Source organism: Eublepharis macularius, chromosome 3 (assembly GCF_028583425.1).
Source record: "Eublepharis macularius isolate TG4126 chromosome 3, MPM_Emac_v1.0, whole genome shotgun sequence".
NCBI lineage: Eukaryota > Metazoa > Chordata > Lepidosauria > Squamata > Eublepharidae > Eublepharis > Eublepharis macularius.
The window spans coordinates 44,192,896-44,218,098 of record NC_072792.1 but is presented as its reverse complement, the minus strand read 5'-3'; positions in this window follow the sequence as shown (position 1 = coordinate 44,218,098).

The following is a 25,203-nucleotide window of genomic DNA, read 5'->3' as shown; positions in this document are numbered from 1 at the left end:
TACTCAGTTTTTGATTTTCAATTTGGAAAGTATAATCCTAGTCCACTGGAATCTCTGTGTTATTCAGATCTTTTCCAGTCACATATAGACTGATCTAACGTCATTGCAAAGTTTTCTCCCTTCTTACTAGGAAACTATTCTGAGCAGAATAGAATGGCCATTTTTTAAAAAAAAATGTTTTAAAAGATGTGTGTTGATTAGCTTAGAGGAAAGAAACCATACTGGCTGGAGTTTACATATTACATAAATCAGTTAAGCACTATAATTGCCAACAATGTGTGAATTAATTAATCAAACCATGAATGAATAACAGTACTTGGGTGACTTTGATTTGACAGATGGAAGAAATATCAGAAAACTACTGGGTATCAAGCTACAATGTTACAACTTAAAATGTTTCTCCATGCTAGTCACAAGTTTAATTACCTCTCTTTTTTCCCCATGCTGACAGACCCAAATTAAAACAAATGATCCACATCAAGACAAATCTCAGATGTGCAGAGCACCTCAGACGCTATTGTTCTTCTAATGCTAGAGGACTATAAACTTTATGAATAAAATTATTCACCTTTCATTTTGATTAGGAGTGTTAAGAGGAAAGTGATATGTAATGTTCACTACAGCCTGCATGCATCTTTTATACTAGAACATCAGCATGACAGATTAGGATTTCATTTTTCTTGTTTCATGTATACATGATATAGTGAAAAAAATGAGAATATTTTCTAAACAACGGAATTATACACTTAAGTAAGTTGAAAGTGCTTCTTACTTTGCTGGAAGGGGGGGTGAAGAATAAGAGGTTCCATTCCGCTGCAGCTTCAGATCATATGATGCCCCAGAAGGCCCCGCCAAGAGATGCACACATAAAAATAAAGATTGAAAGCATCCAGGGCATATACTAGGGTTGCCAAATCCAAGTTGGAAATTTCTGGAGATTTGGGGGTGGAGCCTGAGTGAGCTGGGCTTTGGGGTGAGGAGGAACTTTGGTGGGGTATAATGCCATAGAGTCCAGAGGGACTGATCTCTGTTGTCTGGAGACCAGTTGTAATTTTGGGAGATCACTCACGATGTCCTACCCATAAGTTGACAAATATAGCTATACCAATTCTAAACAGTATACAAGTAGTCATTCCAAAGACTCAGAGAGCAATACTAAGTATGTCTACTGAGAATTGAGTCCCATTTTAGCCAATGGAGTTTACTCTGAGGAAAATGTTTTTAGGATTGTAATCTCAAAGGGACTTGAACTTTCTTAAGAGGTGGTGCAGATTCAGGAACGGACTCCCACTGATCCCCCAGGAACAAAATTTCAGGCTGTTCAGTGGGGTTTCAGTTAAAAGGGGATTGTTGGAAATTACTGCCCTCCCTTGAGAAAAGTCAAGTGCTCTTAAGCCTTTGGAACTGTGTGGTTAGATCCAGCCTTTAGGCCATGAGTCAATCAGTTGAAGTGCATAGTAGAGGGATGGGAGAATATTTGGATGAACGTTATGTCAGCCTTTTCTGCTCTATGCCATATTTATCACATTGCAAAGCAAATAAAAAGCTTATTTTTAAGTTCTAAAAATTCTATAGAAATTGTGAGGAAGGAAAGTTTGTTAACTTGCCATAAGCAGTATACAATAAGTGCTAGTTTCAATCACCCCCAAATATGTGCAGAGTAGAGATGGGCATGAACCAAAATATGAACCAAAGTTTGTGAGGAACTGGGCCGGTTTGTGGTTCGTGAACTGGCGGTTCGTCAGAACCCATTTCTGATGAACCGCCATGAACTTTAGGCTGGTTCGTTTGGTTCGTTTTTTGGTTCATCACTGCAGACAGCCTGGCACTAATCAGTCAGTTTCCTAGGCAACAGGGCTTGGACTTCCTGCAGACCTTCTGCTGACCTGGACATAGCCTTCTGCTGGCCCGGAAGTGACTTTCTGCTGACCTGGAAGTGACAATTTGTTGAACTGGGTGTGGCATTTTCATGAACCAAATGAACCAGTTCATGAACCAGGGCAGGTTTGTGAAAGTTTGTGGTTCGTGGTTTGTGAAATGTGATGAACCGCACGATTAATTTTTCCCCAGTTTGTGCCCATCTCTAGTGCAGAGCTATTGCAGAAATTATAAGAGTTCATTCTGGCAAGGGCTGCCAACCTCCAGGTGGAGTGTGGCAATCTGCCAGAATTATAACTGATCTCCAGATGACAGAGATTAGTGCCCCTGGAGAAAGTGGCTGTTTTGGAGGGTGGCATTATACCTCACTGAGGTCCCTCTTCTCCCCAACCACCCTCCCCAGGCTCCACCCTCAAATATCCAGGAATTTCCCAAACTGAAGGTGGCAACTGTAATTCTGACTTTTCCCAGGCACTGCATGAAGCATTATAGAAAACTACAAATACTTTTTGACCAGACACCTTGTTCCGAACTATCTAAAAAGCTGTTGCTGATGACAAACAACGCTTTCTAAAAACTATTTTAAGAGATGGAAAAGGTTTGGAAGACTTCAATTGTTAATGGAATACTTATCTGTTTCTAAAGCAGAACAAGCATGCCCCACCCGCATGAACAGTGCTCACTCTTGTCAATCCCCAGTCTTTTGAACAAGGTAACAGAGATGGAGATAGGGTAGTATAGAGGTTAGTAGGTCAGACCAAGATATGGGAGACCAGGGTTCAAACTCCCACTCTACCATGATCTTTGGCCAGTCATTCCCTCTCTGTCTCCTCTACCTCACATAAAAGTTGCAAAAATAAAACAGAGAGAAGAGAGAATGATGTACAGTACTGTGAGTTCCTTGGAGAAAGGGAGCAGTAAAAATGTACTCTGTAAGTACTCTGCCTGTACTCAGTGCCTGTTAGCTTTGTGACGTAAATATAGACAGACCTGTTATGGAACAACCCATTAGCTGGTGTTTTATTTTTGTGGCACATGCAAAAAAACCCCCCACAAAGTTGGCATTTTCACATTCACACAATAAAAGATGATCACAAGATTAAACTGCAATAGAACAAATCAAGTTGCCTCTCTAACAGTCTTGCTTGTAAGTAGGAATACAGCTGCAATCTCAAAAGGCAGTGCAATACGAAAGACAATGCCCTTCACCAACCCCTATATCCTTCCTGAGGCCCTGCTTCCGTCCAGACACCAGCCTTCTTTCAGACTCCCAAATCGAGTTTTGCAGACTGTCATGTGCTGAGTTCCCATGTCATCAAACTTTTGTTTTGCATCCTTGGGTTCCCGGAACTTTTCTTAAAACTCTCTTGAACATAAGCACATGAAGGAAAACAGGAAGGATAAAGTTCATTCTGGAATCATAGCTGTGAAATATTACTGTGTACTGTATGCACACGTATACTTAAGATGCATTGTAATTTGTGTTACAAGTTTCCCATGTTCAGCCTCATGCCTCTGAATGTCTGGGGTGGTAGTAGTGAGAGGAGTGTCTGTATCTAAGAGTAAACTGGCTGGCCTCTGTGGGAATGAGGAAAGCAGCCATGCACAGAAATCTACTACTTGGAGGAATTCCCCCAAAATGCAGAAAAATACGTTGCAAATTAATCAAAAGGAAACAATTTTTTTTAAAAAAAAAAGCCTAGTGAGGACTGAAAATACTTCAGAGGAGACAGAAAGTTGAGAGCAGCTGTCACGTACAGGTAGAATTGCCAGTCCAGGATTGTAATATCCAGGACATGTGGCAATACAACCACAACTATGTGAGTTTCCTTGATAAGGTCACTTACAGAAATGAGAACAGCAAAATAGGTATAAGACCATTTAAGAAGTGTACAGATAGGAATTCATACCTACATCACCCCCAACACCTGAGCAGATATTTCCCATATGGGCAATACTTGTGTTCGCTTCGCAATGTGACATTATAGCAACATTATATACAGGAAAGGGATAGACTAAGCAGAGAACTTCACAACTGGACACCCCACTCAAGTATTGGAAAGTGCTGTAGCCAAGGCATCTAGGGTGCCTAGGGAAGAACTGTTCCAGCCTAAGGAATGGGAACAGCGTGCAAGTTTGCAGTGGGCTATTGGCTATACCAATTTGTCTAGAGTAGAGATGGGCACGGTTCAGAAAACGGACCAAAATTCAGCACGGTCCAGCCCAGTTTGTAGTTTGGGAACACACAGGTCGTGGACTCACCTTTTTCATGAATTTTGGTCCATCTGGGCCAGTTAGTCCGTTGTCCGTGAGTCCAGAAATCCTAGCATCAATCTACTAATTCCCTGGGCAATGCAGGGCACATCTGCAGACCTTTTGCAGACCTTAAAAACTTAATAGGAAGTTCTGCCTGCAGAGCAAAGAGCTTCCATTCTGCAAGAGAGGGGGGCATTCTGCAGCCAATCTAAGCCCTTGAAACTTTGATAGGCAGCTCTGCATGCCAAGCAAAGAGCCCCCAGGCAGCAAGGGAGGGTGAAAATCTTCTGTAGCCAATCTCAGACCTCGAAACTTTGATGGGCATCTCTGCCTACCAAGCAAAGAGCCCTCAGTCTGCAAGGGAGGGCAGGGACATTCTGCAGCCAATCTTAGCCCTCAAAACTTTGATAGCCCAGATGACTGGGGAAGGCAATGGCAAACCACCCCATAAAAAGTCTGCCAAGAAAACATCATGATGTGATGTCCCCCTATGGGTCAGTAATGACTCGGTGCTTGCACAGGGGACTACCTTTACCTTTTTAATGTAGGATAATGCTTGTGTATCCCTGACATCCTTGAGAAAGATAACCCGAAACAGGATTGGAGCTAGCAGCCTGTTGGACATTATGGACATCTAATCCTGGACTTATTCACACAACGGTTAGGAACACTGGTTGCAAAGATATGCTTCTTGCGGATCAGTTGGTCAGTCCAGCCGAAATACCAGTAAGGAATCTGTACAGACAAGCATAAATATAAGGGGAGGAAGGACATTACCACCTACCAGTAACCAGACTTACCTCTGAATCTGGAGCAATATAATATATCAATATTGAAACAGGTTTCTTGCTGCTTGCTTCTCAGCATCTTGAAGCACTTAGATGTTGAGAGATCAAGAGCTTGAATGGTCCTTAGAAATAGTGAATTGGAACTTGAATAGTCATAAGATGTGAACATTTTTATCAATATTTATTACAAATATTTATTGGACATATGATATTGTTGTATTCACTTATGAGCACTGTGCACTTAAGTTTTTAAATCAGGGGAAAGTACATAATTGTTTTCCATGGAAGATCTTGTATCTTATGGTAGGTGTTTAGATTCTCTGGTGCCCTTTAACAGAGCCAAGTCTGGCAACTGGCAGGAGGATTGAGGGTGGAGATATGGGGTGGGTAGTATATGCAACAATATAGAAGCCAGAATCTTGTCCAGACATGACCGATTGGATGAATAAATTCTATGAATATGCATCAATGGCAAAATTAACGTATTATATGCATAACAGACCAAACCGAGAATTTCAGGAAAAAATGAAAGGTTTTTTTAAATGTGTAGCGGTAAACTAAGGAGAATTGAATATAAGTAATATTAAAATAGATCAGTTGGTAAGCTAAATACTTAAGTTGCATGCTAGCATGCTAAACATAATTAGGTTGAATCTAAAATATAGAATTTAAAGTATCTTAAGTATGTATGGGGCGGAGAGGGAAACATGTAATTTCATTATTCTGAATTTTTTTGCTTGCATTTTATGTGTATGCCATTTGTTTTTTTAAGCATTTCACTCATTGTTTAAAAATAAAAATATTAAATTAAAAAAGATATGGGGTGGGTATCAGGCATCATAGGTAGCTCTAGGAAACATCAGAGTTTTGGTGATTTCTAGAGCTACCCACCGTCATTTCTGGGTTTCCCCTGGAAGTACATCACACCCATGATCCTGCCATTTTTTTAATATTATTTTCCCCTCCATTGGAATCCCTGTTTATTTATTTAATTATATTCATAGTCCACTCTCCCCGCAAACAGGCTCAGAGCGGATCACATTAATAAAATGTAATATAGAAGATAAAAGGTAGCATAACAATAAAAGCTACAATGGTAAAACATAGGAGCGCACATAAAGGACAAAAGGAGGGCGGGGTGAAATTAGGTAGCTTGAGCCCCTGAGAGTTCATAATAGAAAAGAGCCCAGTAGCACTTTTAAGACTAACCAACTTTACTATAGCACAAGCTTTCAAGAATCACAGATCTCTTCGTCAGATGAGAGTTCATATAGTGCTTAAGGGGAGACATGAGATTGTTTCCCTCTCCTGCCGTTGTAGGTTTAAAAAAGGTAAAGGTAGTCCCCTGTGCAAGCACCAAGTCATTACTGACCCATGGGAGGACGTCACATCACGAGGTTTTCTTGGCAGACTTTTTGTTACGGGGTGGTTTGTCGTTGCCTTCCCCAGTCATCTACGCTTTACCCCCAGGAAATTGGGTACTCATTTTATCGACTTCAGAAGGATGGAAAGCCGAGTCAACCTTGAGACGGCTACCTGAATCTGGCTTCTGCCGGGATCGAACTCAGGTCATGAGCAGAGCTTGGGCTGCAGTACTGCCGCTTACCACTCTGCGCCACGAGGCTCCTTTTCCTGCCATTCTAAACATTCATAAAGAATATCCACTGCCTTAAATGCAGTGTGAACTGATTTAGCATATTTATTTTGATGCAAATGAACTTTTTTTTAAAGTTCAGTTAGTTTTATGTTCCAATAGCAACAAATACTTGAACTGAAATACTTGATAAGGGTTAAAAATCAGATGTGGTTTAAACAATATAGTCAAAGGTTTATATGGAATTGTTTTTATTGGAAACAATCCTTATAAAAATTTAAGGACAATTGAGCACGTAGTTCCCTTACCTTATTTACATTTAAGAAAACAAACAAAGGCACTGAAAACTGTTTTCACATTGGCAATGCAGTTCTAAACCCAACTGCACTCTTCCAAGCCTTTAATGGACTTAAAAGAGTTTAGCTCTGTTTAGGACTGCACTGTAATTTTAGTACACCTGAAGAACTGTGCATGGTATGTAATTTATATTTTAAATTTTTTTATTTCATTTATATCCTACCTTTCTCCTCAATGGGGACCCAAAGCAGCTTACATAATGCTCTTCTCCATTTTTCCCTCACAACAACTCTTGTGAGATAGATTTGGCTAAGAGTATGAGACTGGCCCGAGGTCACCCAGCAAACTTTCATGGCTAAGAGCCTCTCTACAGGAAATATCTTACACGAGGACGCTCAAATGTAGGGAAACACAATGTTAGCCAGGAAACATAATTTTAAAAGACAGAGCTGAAGGCTATGTCAATTTCACCTCTCTACACGAAGACAGCCGGCCTGGCTCTGCCCCAGATGTCCTGGAACGTGCCTTCGGAGCTGTGACTGGATAGTTGAAGCAGAGTCGGCTGAGATTGAATCCCTTGAAGATGGAGGTCCTGCATGTGGGTCTAGGGTCCATGGGTGCGGGACTCCGGCTCCCTGCTCTCGACGGAGCGCCACTTATGCCAGTGTCGAGAGTGAGGAGCCTGGGGGTGGTCCTGGATGCTTCCTTGTCTATGGAGGCACAGGTTGCAGAGGTTGTTAGATCCTCTTTCTTCTATCTAAGGCTCGACAACTTGTCCCCTACCTATCGACCCATGACCTCACAACAGTGATCCAGGCAACGGTCACCTCCAGATTAGACTACTGCAACTCACTCTACGCAGGGCTTCCCTTGGGCTTGATCCAGAAACTGCAGCTGGTTCAGAATGCAGCTGCACGGGTGGTTGCCGGAGCACCAATCATGGCTCATATAACACCTATCCTCCGTCAGCTGCACTGGTTACTGGTTGAGTACCGGGTCCGGTTCAAGGTTTTGGTGTTGACCTATAAAGCCCTATGCGGACTGGGCCCAGCATACCTTTGGGACCGCCTCTCCCCATATGTTCCCCGGAGGTCGCTTCGATCAGCCACTAAGAACTTGCTGATGGTCCCTGGCCCCAGGGAGGTCCGCCTGGCTTCTACCAGAGCCAGGGCCTTCTCAGTTCTGGCTCCGACCTGGCGGAACTCTTTGTCTGAGGAAAGTAGGGCCCGGCAGGATTTGTTATCTTTCCGCCGGGCCTGCAAGACGGAGATGTTCTGCCAGGAATTTGGTGAAGGCTAGGCTGTCCTCTCGCCGGCCATACCACTGAAGACCTTCCACCACCCATGCAGGACAATGCTGTATTTTAATATTTTATACCCGCCAATTTTAATTGTTTTGATATGATGTTTTAATGATTTTATAATGTTTTTACTGTTTTAAGCTGTTAAACCTCCCTGAGCCCGTCTGACGGGGAGGGTGGTCTAGATATGTGATTAACAAATGTGATTAAATAAATAGTTTTAAAAGTCAGAGCCGGTGGAGATAGTTCCTTAGAGGGTTTGTTAACTGACAGAGCCTTTCGGGAGGCAAAGATGAAATTAACAAACCCTCTGAGGAGCGATCTCTGCCAGCTCTGTCTATTTAAACTACCCTTGTATAGAGAGGTGAAATTAATCTATGCTTCCTGGCTAACATTGCATCACCTTACACTTGAGCATCCCCGTGTAAGATGTCTTGTGTAGAGTGACTCTAAGTGGAGAATCGAACCTGAGTTTCTCAGATCCCAGTCCATCACTCTAGCCACAACCGCACTGTCTCTCAGGTAATAGATATGATTTTCCTCTCCTCTGGTGCAATAGAATTTAATTCTTCCACAGGAGTCATTAAGGCATCTTGTTGCTAGCATTACTTCTCAGTTCCACATTGATTACAATATCCCTTCCACTGTGTGAGAGGAGACGTTATAAATAACATTTTTAGCTATAGATTTAATTTGACCTGATCAGCCAATCAAGTGAATTCATAACTTGGATTATTATATGTATTTGAGGTTTTATCTCCCCACACCCTGGTTTACAGACCAATGCATGTACTCTCTCAAACAATTCTCAAGGATAATTGCCTGAAAACCTTAAATTACAACTGTGAAAATGCCAAGCTTGTATAATATTGTATTAGGAATGGCATCCATTCATTGTTATTAATTGTATAAAACTATGAATCTTTAGAAATGAAAATTTTTCCATGGGAAAGTAAAGCATTGGAAAATGTTCAATTTCTGTCCCGCTTATCTGTCTCTACAATTTCTGGTGGGCCTCCTGCCTGTCTCTGTATCTCGTACAAAATGACTGGCCTCCATCATAATGGAGCCACCCACATCTCTGTCCTCAGGAGGACTCTGCTGGTATGCAGGAAAATATTACTGCGTAAACTAACCAAAAGAAAAAGAAAAAAGCCTTCAGAAATAGCTGGAAGAGGACAGGCTATGCAACCAAGGGAAAGGAATGCTGAAAGCTGCTGAAAATGGGAAGGGGAGCGAGAGCAGAGACAAAACCAGCCTCGTGAAGGCCTGAAACAGAATCCTGGAGGGCGAAACTTTGACGGAAGGGTGTTCCAAAAGTTTCCTTTCCCATGATTCCTTGTGGACCCCAGCTTGTTTCATTTAATTAGAGACTTAGGTAAATAGTGACCAGGTGACATGGAACACATTTTCAGGTGCCAAGAGCCACACAGTATCCAGTAGCACAATTCACAGCTCCATTGCTCTGCTGCACCTTGAAAAGCAGCTGTTGAGTTTGGCTCTCACTTGCATTTCTAGATGTGACAACCCTTCTGGCCTTGTTTCCTACAGTCTCTTGTTCAGTGCTTCCCTGTTTCAGCTCCCTCCACAGCTGCTGCAATCTTGTTGCATCTCTAGACAAAACCGAGGAAGCAATTTGGGATTTTTGCCTAGATTCCTGAAATCCATATCCCCCATCTATCTAGACGATGATTGCTTATGATATCTGGCCTGTGGCAGCTTTGGATTTTAATTACACGTGAAGCTTCCTTATATTAAGTCAGACCCTTCTTCTATCAAGGTCAGTATTATCTACTCAGACTAGCAGTGGCCGTCCAGGGTCTCAGGCAGAAGTCTTCCACATCATCTATCACCCAACTTTTTAAACTGGAGAAACGGGGGATCAAACCTGGGACCTTCTGCATGCCAAGCAGGTGCCCTGCCATTGACCCATGATTCCAAGGTGCAGGACTACAGATCTAGATAGTCACCTTCGACATCTGGAAGAGGGAGGAGCTAAACAAAATTATAAATACTACAGTTTGGGACAGTACAGCTTCATCATTTACCAAATGAACATCATGTATTTCAAAATGTGTGTCTCAAGCAAAAGTTCTGTCATGATTTATTAAACTATCTGTGTAATTTCCCTCACAAAAATAGCTAATTTATATCACACTTAGGGTTGCCAGGCCTCCTCAATCTCCTGGCGGGGGGACACGGGCCTGGCACTTACCTTTTGGGAGAGCGGGGTGTGCGGCCCCACAGGCGCGATTATGTCACTTCGGGGTGACATCATTGCGTGGCCAGGCACTGCAGAATGCGCCCGAAACGGGCCGTTGTGCTACTGATCGGGCCCGGTTTTGAGGTGCTGTGGAGCATAGGAGTGTTCCTGTGCTCCGTAGCGCCTCAAAACACGCCTGATCTGTGGCAGAACGGGCCCGTTTGGGATGCTGCGGAGCACAGGAGCGTTCCTGTGCTCCACAGCACCTCAAAACTGGGCCCAATCCGCGGCAGAACGGGCCCATTTTGGGTGCTGCAGAGCACAGGAGCGCTCCTGCGCACCACAGCTGCTGAAAATGGGCCCGTTATGCCACTGATCGGGCCCATTTTGAGCACTGCAGAGCGCAGGAGTGCTTCTGTGCTCCGCAGCAGCCCTGATCTGAGCCAAAATGGGCCCGATCCCGGCGGCTGTGGCACACGGGAGCGCGCCAGAGCGCGCCAGGAAGGTGACCCCCCCCACTGCTCAGGTAAGTGGGGGCGGGGTGTGGAGAACGGGGGCAGGAGATCCACCACCCCCACCGGGGGGTCTGGGATCCCTAATCACACTTCATCCCAAACCTTGTCTAGAATTTGTATCCATGTTCTTCAGGTGAAAGTGACTCAGTTTAACAGTGCTCATTTAAATTCTTGCTTTTTGCAGATTTATTAAAGCAATATTGTGAGGTGCTCAGCATTTGTTTACAAGCTGTTTTTGTCCACTGGATAAGGAAACAACTAAAGGAAGAACTAAACAGATATGTGACTGCCCTTGGCAATGGCCCAAGTAAAATCTTTCCCTGCTTCCCATACACTTTCTCCAGTCAGAGGCCTACGTTACAAGGATTTGTCTAGATAAGGCACGTTCTTTTATCCTCTATTTTCTTCAAAGTATTACTTTTAATCATGAAACAGTTCCTTATTTGACAATTTTAAATTAATAATATTTAGCACTTACATTGTGTTTTCTCAGTGCTCAAAGTGCTTACCTACATAATCACAGTCAATCATTACAACACAACTGTTATGTAAGTTCGTGCTGTTATCCCTGTATTTGAAAATTTAAGGGCTGAGAGAAAGAGGCCACAGCGACTCTTGGAACCTACACTGTATAAGCATTAATTCTGCTAGCTATATTGGTTGCAGATATGCACTATGTCTAGATTTAAGGGGAGAAAGTAAATGCCAGCCAGTCAACTGTATCCTAGAAGCAACGGGCCAAATGGATGTTTTTTTTCTCTGCACGTTCATTTTTTTACCCTTGGAAAGCAGTTCGGTTCTCTGGTATAGTCCATTTCCAGTCCTCCTTTCTCTATGGAATGGGTTCCTTATCCTCACTTTCACAGTAAACAAAGTTCACCCAGTGAAAAACAGGTGCAATTTCCAGAAAGCATCTGGGGCAGTGATTCTCACTCTGAGAGCCAAGCTACAAGAGACGCCTTACCCAGGTTGGACACTTGTCAGCTTCCCTCAAGTTTTGATGGGAAATGTAGGCGTCCTGGTTTTACAGGTTGGCTCTCCATTACAGCTGCAAGACCAGGATGCCTACATTTCCCATCAAAACTTGAGGGAAGCAGACAAGTGTCCAACCTGTGTCAGGCGCCACTTATAGCTTGGCTCTTAGGCTCACAGAAAAAGCCACATTCACACCTACCATCAAGCAAAAGAGCTACATGACTACTTCATGCCCTGTGTACTACTGACCCATCAAACACACACATGTTAAAGATATAACTGTATTAAAGATACAGATACTAGATGCTAGATACTATCAGGAGGGTAGCCATGTTGATCTGCAGTAGAAGAGCAAGATGCAAATCTACTAAAAGGTGCTCGATCTCCCACTGCAGAAGCCAGCAGCATTGGGAAGTCTGTGCGCATTCTATTTCCCTCCCTGCCTTCTTGCTCTCTCCTCAGCATGAAGCATATAGCAGCTCAGGCAAGAGAGTGAAATTGCTAAGGCTTCCAAAGGAGAGCAAGCAGGCTGTGGAAAAAGGTGAGTAAAACCACCAAGAGCACCCCACTGTGGCCAGCTTGCTCTTTTCCAGGGTGACTGCCATGATGGTAGTAGAGACGGCTTTACTATCTCTTCTCTGGAGCCAGCTCCTTCTCCAACAACCAGTGAACGACCTCAACCACTGTACAGAGAGTATCTTGCAAGACTGCGGTTAATCATCTTTCCTTTGGGAATTCTGTATGCTAAGATGCTGAGAAGAACCCACTCTCAATTTTCCCCATCCTACAAATCCAGCAACCTTCCCTTGAAGTACCTAGGGGCTTAATAGCTTCTCCAACAGCAAATCAGCTGCAGACATTGAAACTGAGATTTATAGCCTCTTCCTATTTAGACCTTCTTTCCTCACTCAAAGGCTTCAGCCACAATCTGCATGTAGTTTCCTTGTTCAAAGGAACTGCTAAACGGCTTCAGCTCCACCTTGCAACTTTATAGCATCACAAGTTTTGTATGTGCTACTACACCAATTTGAAGGAAAGGTATCTTTCAGTACAGAGAGCAAGAGAAGGATTAAGACGGTGAAGGTTTCTAAAGGCTGAGCACAGACTAGGGATGTACCCAGAGAGGGGTACAGAATTCCAAGCCCCTGTTTATAGCCAGACACCAATTATAAAGAGAGAGTTTAGCTCTTTCAAGCCCTCCGTTTTATATCCTTTCGAGTATAATAGTTGTCATGCTGACAAAGAAAAACAAACTGCTTTGGAACTGTTTGGTAATTGGAAAGGCTCAAATGAGGAGTTACCATGAACAATAATGCTGGTTAATCTAAAGGTGAGTATCCAACTGTTATATTTGAAAAATAGCTCTGGGAAATCCAAGTGGTTAGACAAAAGATGTTCCTGTGTGTATAAATACATGTGGCTAGATGCAGGCAGTAGTCTGTGCAAAAGAATGGAGTAAATCACCCAAAATAATAAAACGAATTTTGGACTATATGAGAGGCAATTCATTTTATTAGAGCAATTTTCAAAGTGGCTATAAGCAAAGCATTGCTAGAGAAGGATCTACAGCGAGTGCTGTTCTTGCCAGATAAAACTGTGGGTTTTAAAAAAAAATCATATTGGGGATAGAATTAATAATAATGTGGCAGCTGAGAATAAACCGAGATCAGAGCAGCATATTGCAGAGTGACTGTCTGTCAACAGAATCGCCTCATAAATCTCTCAAGACAATAATGTCACACTTTCTCCTTGTGCTTAATGTTTTGCTCATTTAACACTTCAGTCTTAAACAAACTTGCTTAGTGGGTCTACTGATTCCAAAATAAATGAAGGAATTTCACAAACCTGTTATTTAAGTTCTAGGATGTGTGGTCTTTTGATTCAAAAGCCAGAATAGGTACCTGCCATTTTACAAAGAGTGGTGAATCCAACCGCACACCTACATCCCTGAAGCAATGTTAGGTCTTCTGGATGGAATATTGGTAGAACTAACACTGCCCTGCTGCTAGAACTGGCATAGTGCTTACCTTGTATTTATTACATTACTATTCTGCCTGTTCTCTGTGGAGGTCAAGGTGCCATACTGAGGATTCTTAGGCCTTCTCCTGTCCACGTTTTGAACAGGCCAGGCCTACTTACCTTCGGTGAGGTTACTGACTTGCGTACATTCATATCATGCCCCGAAGGCATAGTCAAAAGGCACATTCAGTGATGGTAGAATGGAAAACACTCATTCTGACCTATACTTGGCAACATCCTTTCTATCTATTCGTACAATTATAAATTTGTTGCTGGAAGGGACAAGCTGAACTTGATGAGATAGTAAGAGGAAGTCAGTGGATACCTTCTTAAACAGGCAGCGAGGAGAAGGCTGGTGGGAGGCTGTGTGCCTTGAAAACAACCAACCATCCAATTTCCTTTCAATAATGCTTGTATTTTTTTCCCTACTGGGATATCTGGAGGTACAGCTGCCCTGGTATTTGTGTCCATGCACCCAGCTTTTTGGTGAGGCTGACCCTGACAAGGAACACACGAAACAAGCAATATACTGAGGCCTTTTGTTTCTCAAATTGTATAAAAAGGTGAAAGGGAACCATCGTCTCTCCCTAATGCTGTATACTCCTAGCCTAGCATTGTTAGCCTGGGAACGCTGCAGCTGCAGAACATAAAGCTCTAACCGCCTCCTCAGTGTGAGGTGGATTCCAGCAGCTGTGCCAGCCACTACCCGGAGCCGAAGGAAACAGCGGACTAACAATGAGAGATCAGTGCCCCAACACATGGCATTAGCATGAGAATGAGCAAGCTGAACTTGGAGTACATTTTCTTTTCAGGCAAACGGCTATAAAAGTTGCTGAAGGATTTTGTCGAGTGGAATAGAACCGAGGCAGCGGCATGTTTCCTTATACAAATATTGACTGGAGCCTTTGGTTTATTTGGGATTTTCCTGCTGCAATATGGTAATGTCCCCACACCATTTTTCACACATTTGTTCTGACTATTGGCACTGGGAAGTTCTTATTGTTTGCCTCAGTGCTATGGGAGTGATGACATATACTCCCTCCCCCTGCCGTCAACTGACACAGTGTACTTCCTTTCTTAAAAGTTCTCATGAAAGAGTTTTTATATCTATGGAATGCACTTGGACTCCCCCACCCCCTGGCATTGTTTTGTATTGTGTTACTTTAAAGTCTGATCTCTCTCCATTTAGCATGCCACCAAGCCTTGCACTTACAAACACTTGAGTGCTTTAAACGCACTGCATACTTCCCTAGCGTGCGCATGGGGGGGAGTGGGGGGGATGCACAGAAAAGTTTAATGTTTAAAATATAAAAATTTGATATCCCTCAACGAAACCACAACCTTGTTAAAAATAAGAATAGTTTTGCTGGATCAGATCAAAGAGGCATCTAGTTCAGCATCCTTTCCCCAGATGCGTCTAGGAAGCCCACAAAGAGGGCATGAAGCCAACAGCTGTCTTCTACTGTTGTCCCCAAACAATTGGTTTTCACAGGTACTTTGCCTGTGAACAGAGAGGTTCCATTTAGCCATTGTAACATGATGTTGTCAGCTGCAAGGAGAAAGATGTGTGTGGGTGGGTGGGTGTGGCAATGTTGGAGGGATAAGAAGATGCAAAAGACGCTGATGGTTATACAGGTCAAGTTACTCTCTTTAATTATATTATTGAAATGTAGTTGGTAAAGCAGCTTATTGAGAACTAATGACTTCAATTGCTACAAGAATGACGGCAAAAAATTAGAAGAATACCATTACTCCAACTTTGGAAGAATGGATAGAATCAAATCATTATAGAGTTGCAAAATTATAGGCTATCTAGTGTAACTCCCTGCTTATTTCAGGTAAACCAAAGTATTCCCTAATAGAGGCCATCCAGCCACTGCTTGAAAATCTCCAGCAACGGAGAGTCATCCACCCTCCAACTAATTGTTTCCATTGTCAAACTGCTCTTACCTAAAGGTGTACTCTGAAAAAAACCTGATAATTTCAGATCCAAACTACAGGGAGAGATTTTTTACTGTGATTGCTTATGTTTAAGTAAGACTGTCAGGTTCTGCCTTGGCCGTCGCCCGGTGCAGGGTCAGCCTGCCTGACTTCAGGGAATCTGCAGGAGCCCACTCTATGGAAGGAGCGGGGTATACCTCACTCTCTCAGTCCACTCGCAAGTCCCTTCAACCTGACATTGTCCTGGCTGCCTTGCATGGCAGCTGTCCCCACCCAGCTGTCAGTCCTCATCCTCATCCTCCTCTCTACTGTTCTCTCATTCCTTCTGCCTCTCACCTCCACTCCATCACACTCCTACACAACCCACCACACCCTGTGGGTGGACTTCCCTTATATCCTGTCCCTCATCCCAGGCTCCACCTGCCAGGCCACACCCCTCTTTTGCCTTCCAGCACTGGCCTGGGCTGCCTCAAGCAGTTGCACCTGGAGTAGCTAGTTTGGCTGCATTGGACAGCTACAGCTGTGCTTTCTTGGCTAGCTGCCAAGCTTCCTCTGTTCTGAGCTTCCAGCAGCCTCAGCTGGTCTCTATTGCTCCCTTCCTCCCTGTTTGCAGCTTGGGGTGTGGCCCTGTGCTGCTTCTGCTGTCCTGTTGGTAGGGTAGCTGGCTGGCTGGCCCTATTTCTTGTGCCTCCTCCATCTACCCTGGCCCCCTCCTGGCTGTCCTTACTTCCCCTGTCAGGGCCCTTAGTCTCCCACTGGAGGGTGGGACTGGCTGGCTTCCACCTGCTCCCTCTGATCCTCTGGGGCTTGGGAGCTCCTCCACCTTCCTATGGCTGGGTTGCCTCTTTCTCCCCTAGGGCTTGGGCAGGGGCTTCCAGTACCTCTACCCCCTTGTTGGCACTCTGGACAGATGTGGGTGCCTGTTGCCCTTTGGGGTGGGGTTGGGCAGCGTCCCCCTGGCTGGTCCCTCTCTCTGGTTCCCTTCTCCTTTCCCTTGCTGTTGTCTGGAGCTGCACCCCCTCCCTGGGGCTTCCTGTGCTTGCCACTGGCATTCCATCAGCTTCCAGGTAAGGGGGCTGGGGCAAGCCCGGGATGCTTGGGGTACTCACCCCCAGACAAAGACATTATTGTTTCAGGATTAAAATCCATGTGGTTTTTCAGTTCCAGAGTTTGGGACCATTATTTTCAATGGGAATGTATGCAAGGGTCTGGGGCAGCTCTTTATACAGATAATGGCACCAGATTTACATAGAACACAGTCCTGCCTCTAATCTAATGATTCTCCCCCCCCCCCTGAAGTTTCAAGCAGATAGAACAAAGGGGTTTGATTTTACAGACCTAAGTAGTTGCCTCTCTGTACAGCTGCGCTTCTGCCTACCAATTCCTAAAATGGTGGTCAAGTGGCAGCTTAGCAAGAAAGCTTTAGTCAGTCACTATCATTAAAAAAACAAGACCCTCTCTGCATTCATTTCATTTTTCTGCTCTTACAGTCACTAACAATTTTTTTAATTACCTTTCTGCTAAAAACAGTGTTTGCCATCATTTCTTCTGTGGTTTGTGGTTGTTTCCTTTCACAAAAGTACAGAAGGTTTCTTTTGCAGACCCCCTCCACCTTTTTCATCCTGAGCCTTAGGTCTGCCATTGTTCCTTATGGGAACTTTTTCCGGGGTCACCAAAATTGCAAGGAATATAGTGCTGCCTGTCCATTAAAGACTTCCCGAGTTTCAAGCAAATTAGACCATGGCAGTCGTCACACGGGCCCTTATTTCATCAGTTTTGCACTAGAAATCATTTCTTCTGTTATTGTTATTAGAAAGGATTCTCCCATCTTTCACCGACTGCTTGCGCTTCCAGTCAGTCACATTAGAAGGGGAAAGCACAATTCAACTGTCAGTCAAAGTGCCTCCGGAAACAGGGCCTTAAATATCCCGCCCCTTTTTTTAAAAAAAAATCGCATATTTGCGCTATATCACTCTTCTATTATACCAATGTTGTGCTGGGCCAACCCAAAAGCCAACCATGATAGGCAGCAGAGGTTTCCCGCCCATGGCAGAATAGCGCTATAAGGCAGACTTTAAAAAAAAAAAATTACTTTCAGGCTTAATTGCAGGTCGTGCTGGGGCTTGTGGGAGCGTAGGGCAGGAGAATCAGTGTTAGGTGAGACAGATGATCGGGGAGAGTGAGCCTTTTGGTGTTGCAAAGCGTTCATAGTCGATCCAGGGCATTTACATGGAAGTGGATAAAGACGACATAAAGAGTCACAAAGCGTGAATTGGGGAGAATGGCGAAATCGCAAGAGAGCCGGAATAAGGTGAGCATTGAGTGGGAGATGGCGCTAGTTCAGCGCTAAATTTATGGTCGTGTGACGACGGCCCATGATGTCCAATTCTATGGGCCCCTGAACAAGGTGCCCCCAGCCATCTTACTTGCAGTGGGAAAAGGGCCCTGCCACCACAATGAGAGAGGGGTGGGTAAGGAGAAGGTCAAGTGCAGCTCTGCAGGGCTCTGTCTGGTTTCCACAGACTGGGAGCTGCCTTCCCTGGGATGGTGCCCAGGAAATCAGCAGCACGAAAGAAAAACGCAAGCACCTGCTGCACTGTTAGTGAGTACATGAACACAAAAAAAGCCCCATAGGGTTTTCCAGGAGGGGATTTTCTTAAGAATCTGAGATTTGTGTTACCATTCTAGAAAATCATGTTGATGACCCAAACCAGCAATTTTTGTGTATGTTTTCAGGTCAAGAATTATATAATGCACACCTCTACTCTTATGATTTGGAAGTTCCTCTTCAAAGTCTACTCTCCTGTAGCCTCAACCCATTAGATCTATTTTTATCCTCTGAAGCATTCTCTTCTCCAGCCTAAATGTTTCCTATACTGTGCCTTCAACCTTTCTTCATGGATTTGTTTGCCAGACTCCTGGCTATCTTCATTACCCTCCTATTAGTCTACATCTTTCTTATAGTGCAGTGGTACCATGTGTGGTCAGAGTGGCAGTGTGAATGTGGTCCACTTTCCAACTTGGCCCAAATCCACATCAAAATGTTCCTGACATTGCCTCTGACCCCTGTGATACAGCAGCTGCTGGTTTAGATAATACATATGGCCACAGCAAAAAGGAATTTTTATCAAACTAGGAAGCACAGCCTTAAATTTTGTAGAAAGATCATCCGCAGGAACATGTTAGGCTTATCATATAGAGCGTCTCTCTCAGAATTGCCAGACAGTTTCTGATTTCATGATTTTACCAAGCAGGGCATGGCAACATTCGCTGTGGTGGTAGAGTGCCATCAAGTTGTAGCCATCCAGTCGTAGATATCTGCTGGGGTTCTCAAGGCAAGAGACTAACGGAGATGCTTTGTCATTGCCTGCCTTCTCATAGCAACCCTGGTCTTCCTTGGTGGTCTCCCATCTAATTAGTAACCAAGGCCTTTGCTTCTGAGGGTATAACTATCATACTTCTGTTTTATTCTAAAATTGCTTTAAAGTTATTCACATGTATAGCTGAGAAGGTATAGGTATTTTGTAAAGATTTTGAAGAATTAAGAATTCTGCTTTTTTGGTCCCTTTTTTGGTAGTCATTTGTATGCTATGCATACACTATGTGTAGTTTAAATGGAAAATGTCATGAATTTAATATCATATAGGATTGCCACCTTTAAGAGACCATACTTCTCTGATCCTTTCCTGATTACTACTGTTCCTTGTGAGAACTCTGTGGATAATTTTATTTTTTTTTAAATAACAATAAACAAGCGGAGCAATGAAGTCTTCTCAAATTATTATTGGGAATGTCTGCAACATCCCCAAGTTAAACAGCTACTTTAGATGATTAGTTGGGGCAATGTGGCTGAAAGTGCCTGGTGCATAACATGAGAGGTGACACAGCTTAAGGCTGTATGGAAATTGCTTTATCTCATCTGGAAGACTATCCCCAAATGTGTGCAGACTAGTAACGGACGCCTGGTGACAAAGGAAATACTGCACAAGGTCAAGGAAATCGCTGTATTGTTACAACACAGTCAAGGATTAGGACCTGGTGGGACTTGGAATCCACTATCTCTGTATATTGTCCAAAAATATGTCAGTGACAATAGCCAAATGAGCGGGGAGGGGGGGAGTGAGAAAAACACCTTTACTAGCTGCAGCATCTTGCTGAGCATCCTCCCTCCTTCCTGTTCAGGTACCTATAAAGATTGGGGCCATTTCCACACAGCTCCCCGCTGCTCGTAACAACCCGGAATATCGTGAAAAAAATGCGGAAGATTGCGTTTTCTTGCGCGAGATTTGCGTGCGAGATTTGCTATTGTCACTGATGTCATGTGACGTCGCGAGAGAAAACGTGATCTTCCGCGGTTTTTTCGCGATATTCCGGGTTGTTACGAGCAGCAGGGAGCCGTGTGGAAACGGCCTGGGTTTGAACCAAGGTAGCCCATGCCTTCAGATAAGCCAGCAAATGAGTCCAGGACCAGCCCTAGATGGAGCTTGTCCTTTTGTTGTTTATTAGTTTATATATATACAAGTTTTGTTATTGTAAGCTGCTTTGGATCCCTTCAAGGTATCCTTTTCCTTTCAGGGAGAAAAGTGCGGTACCACATAATTGAATCCAAAGAAACAGGGGGAAGAAAATCTTATAACACTAGTTATAGACAACCAGCTTACTAAGAGCCTAACTAAAAAAAAAGTGCTTAGAGACCTATAATTTGATCTTCCCAGCATTTAAATAAAAATCAAGTAGCAGCTATATGGGACAGGCTCTGTTTGCCTACTTTTTTCCCTTTCCAAAATTAATAACAGCACAGGGGAGGTCAGTTTTTAAATGCTGGGAAGATCTGGTCATGGGTCTGTCAGCATGTTGTCTTAGTTACGTCAGTAGTGCAATCTTTTATTAACAGTCTTTTCAACAAGAGAGGATTGTTCAGCATTGACCCATTCCACAACGTTTTCTACCATTGCTCTGGCATTCTGGAATGTGTTCCCCCTGGAAGATCAGGCTGCCCCTTCCTTGTCTATTGGCTTTTCCACACATTCAACTTATTCCTAATTTTCTTAGAAACAATCCCCAAGCATTGAAATCAGTTTGGAGATTATTCTTCCGGAGGTCTGTCCTCCCTTTGCATTTTTACAGTTGTGGAGTTGATTTATTTTGTTCTGCATATCCCTTAGGAGCCCCATGGCGCAGAGTGGTAAGCTGCAGTACTGCAGCCCAAGCTGACCTGAGTTTGATCCTGGCGGAAGCTGGGTTCAAGTAGCTGGCTCAAGGTTGACTCAGCCTTCCAATCTTCCAAGGTCGGTAAAATGAGTACCCAGTTTCCTGGGGGTAAAGTGTAGATGACTGGGGAAGGCAGTGGCAAACCACCCTGTAACAAAAGTCTACCAAGAAAAGGTTGTGATGCGACGTCCCCCCATTGATCAGTAATGACTTGGTGCTTGCACAGGGGACTACCTTTACCTTTACCTATCTCTTAAATAATCAGGATTTCCAAATGGAGTTGCTGTCATCATCAGTGGCACCATTGGTGATGTCACAGCAAACCTCCCCCCTTTATTTTTAAAAGTGCTGGGTTTTTTTAAAAACAGATTGAAAACGAATACGTGGGGAAGTATTTGTGTGTGGAAGAGGAGCAGCTCCACTGTCTATTTCTATGTTCCCTCCATCTCAGTCCAAATTAGAGAGCCCTGCCCCGGCTGACTCAGGGAGGCAGAGGCTGGCACTGTTAGAGCAAACTGACCTCTGTTGCGATGGAGGCTGCAGCAGCAGCAGCAGCTATGAGCTGCTCAAATTGTGCTGTTTTTTCTAGTGTCAGAACTTGTAGCCCATCCAGGCCCTCAGGGCTTTTGCAGTTATTTTAAATTGTCATTTTCATAGCATCATATTGACCTACCATTGCAGCAATACATGCAGCAGATTCTCTGAATTTCTAGTTTTCGTTTTTGTTAAAAAGTATGTCTTTAAAAAAGTTAATCTCTCATGACATCCCTTCTATATAACCAGAATTGATGTAATGACATCAAACATCATTGGGCAATGTCACTTCCTGCCACCAAGGGCTCCCACTGGTTTAGCTGGCAATCAAATTTAGTTACATTCTCATGATTCAGGTTAGAATTTGATTATTATCCAATTACACATTCTCTTTTAGAGGTTTCATAGACTTATAATTAAAGATTAGTTATTGAGTATGCATATACTTACTGTTAGAAGAGGAAGACTAATGCTGTCCCTTACTAAGGTTTCAGAAGGAGACAAACCAGAAAGTTAGAATTACAGAGAGGTCAGGGATCTGTTTACTCTTTGCTTTTTACTGCCCTGGCACTATCCTTTGATGTTTAGAGATTGCTACTCTCAGGACTTCCTCCATGTGACACCTCATCTTCCTCTCTTTCTCACAATCTCCTTCTCACCATCTTGAACAATGGATGCAGGACTCATCTGCCTTACAGTGTCATCCATAGATAGATAGATAGATAGATAGATAGATAGATAGATAGATAGATAGATAGATAGATAGATAGATAGATAGATAGATAGATAGATAGATAGATAGATAGATAGATAGATAGATAGATAGATAGATAGATAGATAGATAGATAGATAGATAGATAGATAGATCTCTCCTTCTCTAAAATACAATTTTTAAAATTTATTTTTAATTTTAAAACCTGCTTTTCTGAAAAGCTAGTCATTCTTCGATTTTGGACTACCACAATTCTGTTTGGTTCAGATTCGCAATAGCAAATCAGTATCATTATTTTAACTTGAAAAAATAATTTCAAATATCCCGTTTCAGACTCATAATCTCTGCATCCACTTCAACAGGTTTTGCCTGCATAAATCACTTGTGTTGTAAGATTAGTGTTTTGTGCTTCATAATTTTACTGGTTTTAAACAGTCTATAAAAATGCTGAAATAGTAGATCCTATTACTCTGCAAATCTGGATAGTCAAAACCTGGGAGAATCCGAGACATTTTTCAGGACTTATTTTAGGAAGGGCCCCTGCTGAAGCGCTATGCTCACAGTGAATTATGTTCCTGTGTAACAGTAGCTTTTCTTTTGAAGTGGAAAAGCTGTACACACATTTAAACATGTGCATAGCTTGTGGAATTAACATGGTACTCAAGTGCGACATAAAAGTAAAAGGAAAAACCAGGAATATACCAAGCCGTCAAAGTTGTGATTTCTTAATGCATTTGTGGCTTCCTGTTTCCTCAGTGGGGAATAAGTGAAGAAATCTGATGACAGTAAATAATTTTTGTAAGCAATGTTGAGTTACAGCTCTTGTTTATAGCCCCTAGAAATATTTTTTTTAATTTACTTTTTAAAACAATGCTGGGATCCAGACCAGCTTTTGACCTTCTTCTGCCTTCTTCCACTTAATCTCCACAACAATAATTTTGTGATGGTAGATTAGGCTGAGAGATCATGGCAGACCCAAAGTTACCTGGCAGGCTTCCAGAGTGGAGCAAGGGATTTGAACCCAGTCAGCTTAGGTCCCAGTCCAACACCTTAACCACTGCACTACATCATAGTATACAAACGCAAATTTGCAGAGACTTGAAAACAAGCAGAAATCCAATACAGAATTGAAACAATGCTGAAAACAAAGCACAAACAATTCTAAACCTGACACACAAAACAATTCAGAAACTACTTAGTAGGGTCACACGGCAACCAACATTACATAATAGTATAGCCTATAGTCCACATTCTTTTACCAATCTCTTTCTAACCACTTCCTTAAAGTACAGCCCTCCTATCTAAGTAAAAAAAACCGTCTTGAATAATTTGGTTTTGCATACTTTTCAGAAAGCAATGAGAGCAGGAGCTCTCCTGACCTTATCAGACAGGCCATTCATAGAATCATAGAGTTGGAAGGGGCCATACAGACCATCTAGTCCAACCCCCTGCCCAGTGCAGGATCAGCCTAAAGCATCTCTGACAAGTATTCATTCAGCCTCTTTTTGAAAACTGCCAGTGAGGGGGAGCTCACCACCTCCCTAGGCAGCTGATTCCACTTTTGAACTACTCTGACCATGAAAAAGTTCTTCCTAATATCCAGCCCATACCTTCGTGCATGTAATTTAAGCCCATTGTTTCGGGTCCTACCCGCTGCTGCCAACTGGAACAGCTCCCTGCCCTCCTCCAAATGACAGCCTTTAAATACTTAAAGAGAGCAATCATGTCCCCACTCAATCTCCTCTTCTCCAAACTAAACATTCCCAAGGCCCTCAGCCTTTCCTCGTAGGGCTCAGTCTCCAGACCCCTGATCATCCTCGTCGCTCTCCTCTGCACCCTCTCGATTTTGTCCACATCCTTTTTGAAGTGAGGCCTCCAGAACTGCACACAATACTCCAGGTGCAGCCTGACCAAGGCAGTATAGAGATGCACTATGACCTCCTTCCAAAAGGTCAGGGCCACCATAGAGAATGCACTTCCAGGGACTGCACAATGATGTCACTCCAGGAAGAAGATGCTAAAAGTAAGCGCCAGATCCCCCCACCCACTGCCAGGAAGGTAAGGGGGCAACCCTAGAGAATGCTCATATACGGGCAGCAGCTGATATTGCCCATGTGCAAGATGTCACCTGCAGAAGACTCTTTTCAGATACACTAAGCTGTCTTTTTAAATCTTTGCCTTTGGACCTTTAGTCCAAATCCTTCTTAGTTTACTGTAAACTTATACCTCAGGAAGACTGACCACAGACTACATTATTTCTATTTCTACTCATACAGAGCTTCAAGTGTTCTCTACTTTACCCAGGTTTTTACCTAAAGAACACCTTCCCTTTCGTGTTTGTATAACCTTAATATTGCTGCCTCCCTTACTCCGTCAAAAGGTTTTCACTGCCACCAAAGGCTTTCCCCTTAGACCTCCTCAGTTTAACTGGTAATATAGGAAGGCTGGTTATAGATAGTAAGTAGTTCAACAGAATGGTCAGTGAGTGAGGGTAGCTATGAGGGGGAAAAGGGATCTTTGTTGCTTAAACAAAAGTAGAATTAATTTATAAGAACGTAAGTGTGATGGTTTCAGAGTTTTGATAAGTGTATTAGTTTAAGAATAGTTCTTAAACTTGGTTTCAAAAATAATTATTCTTGAAGGTATATTCACACAGGGCCAAACTACAAGTGACGATGACACAGGTTGGACACTTGTCAGCTTTCCTCAAGTTTTGATTGGAAATGTAGGCAGTTTGGCGGAATGTTGGACAAGTGACAGTTGAAAAGTCCATTGGACAGCAGTCGGAAGCCAAGCTGCAAGACCAGGATGCCTACATTTCCCATCAAAACTTGAGGGAAGCTGACAAGTGTCCAACCTGTGTCATTCGTCATTTGTAGCTTGGCCCTCAGTCACATAAGAGTTATTTTCCACACAGATCTTCACCAGCAGACTAAATTCTAATCTTATCCACACAGACAGAGATTCATTCAGACATTT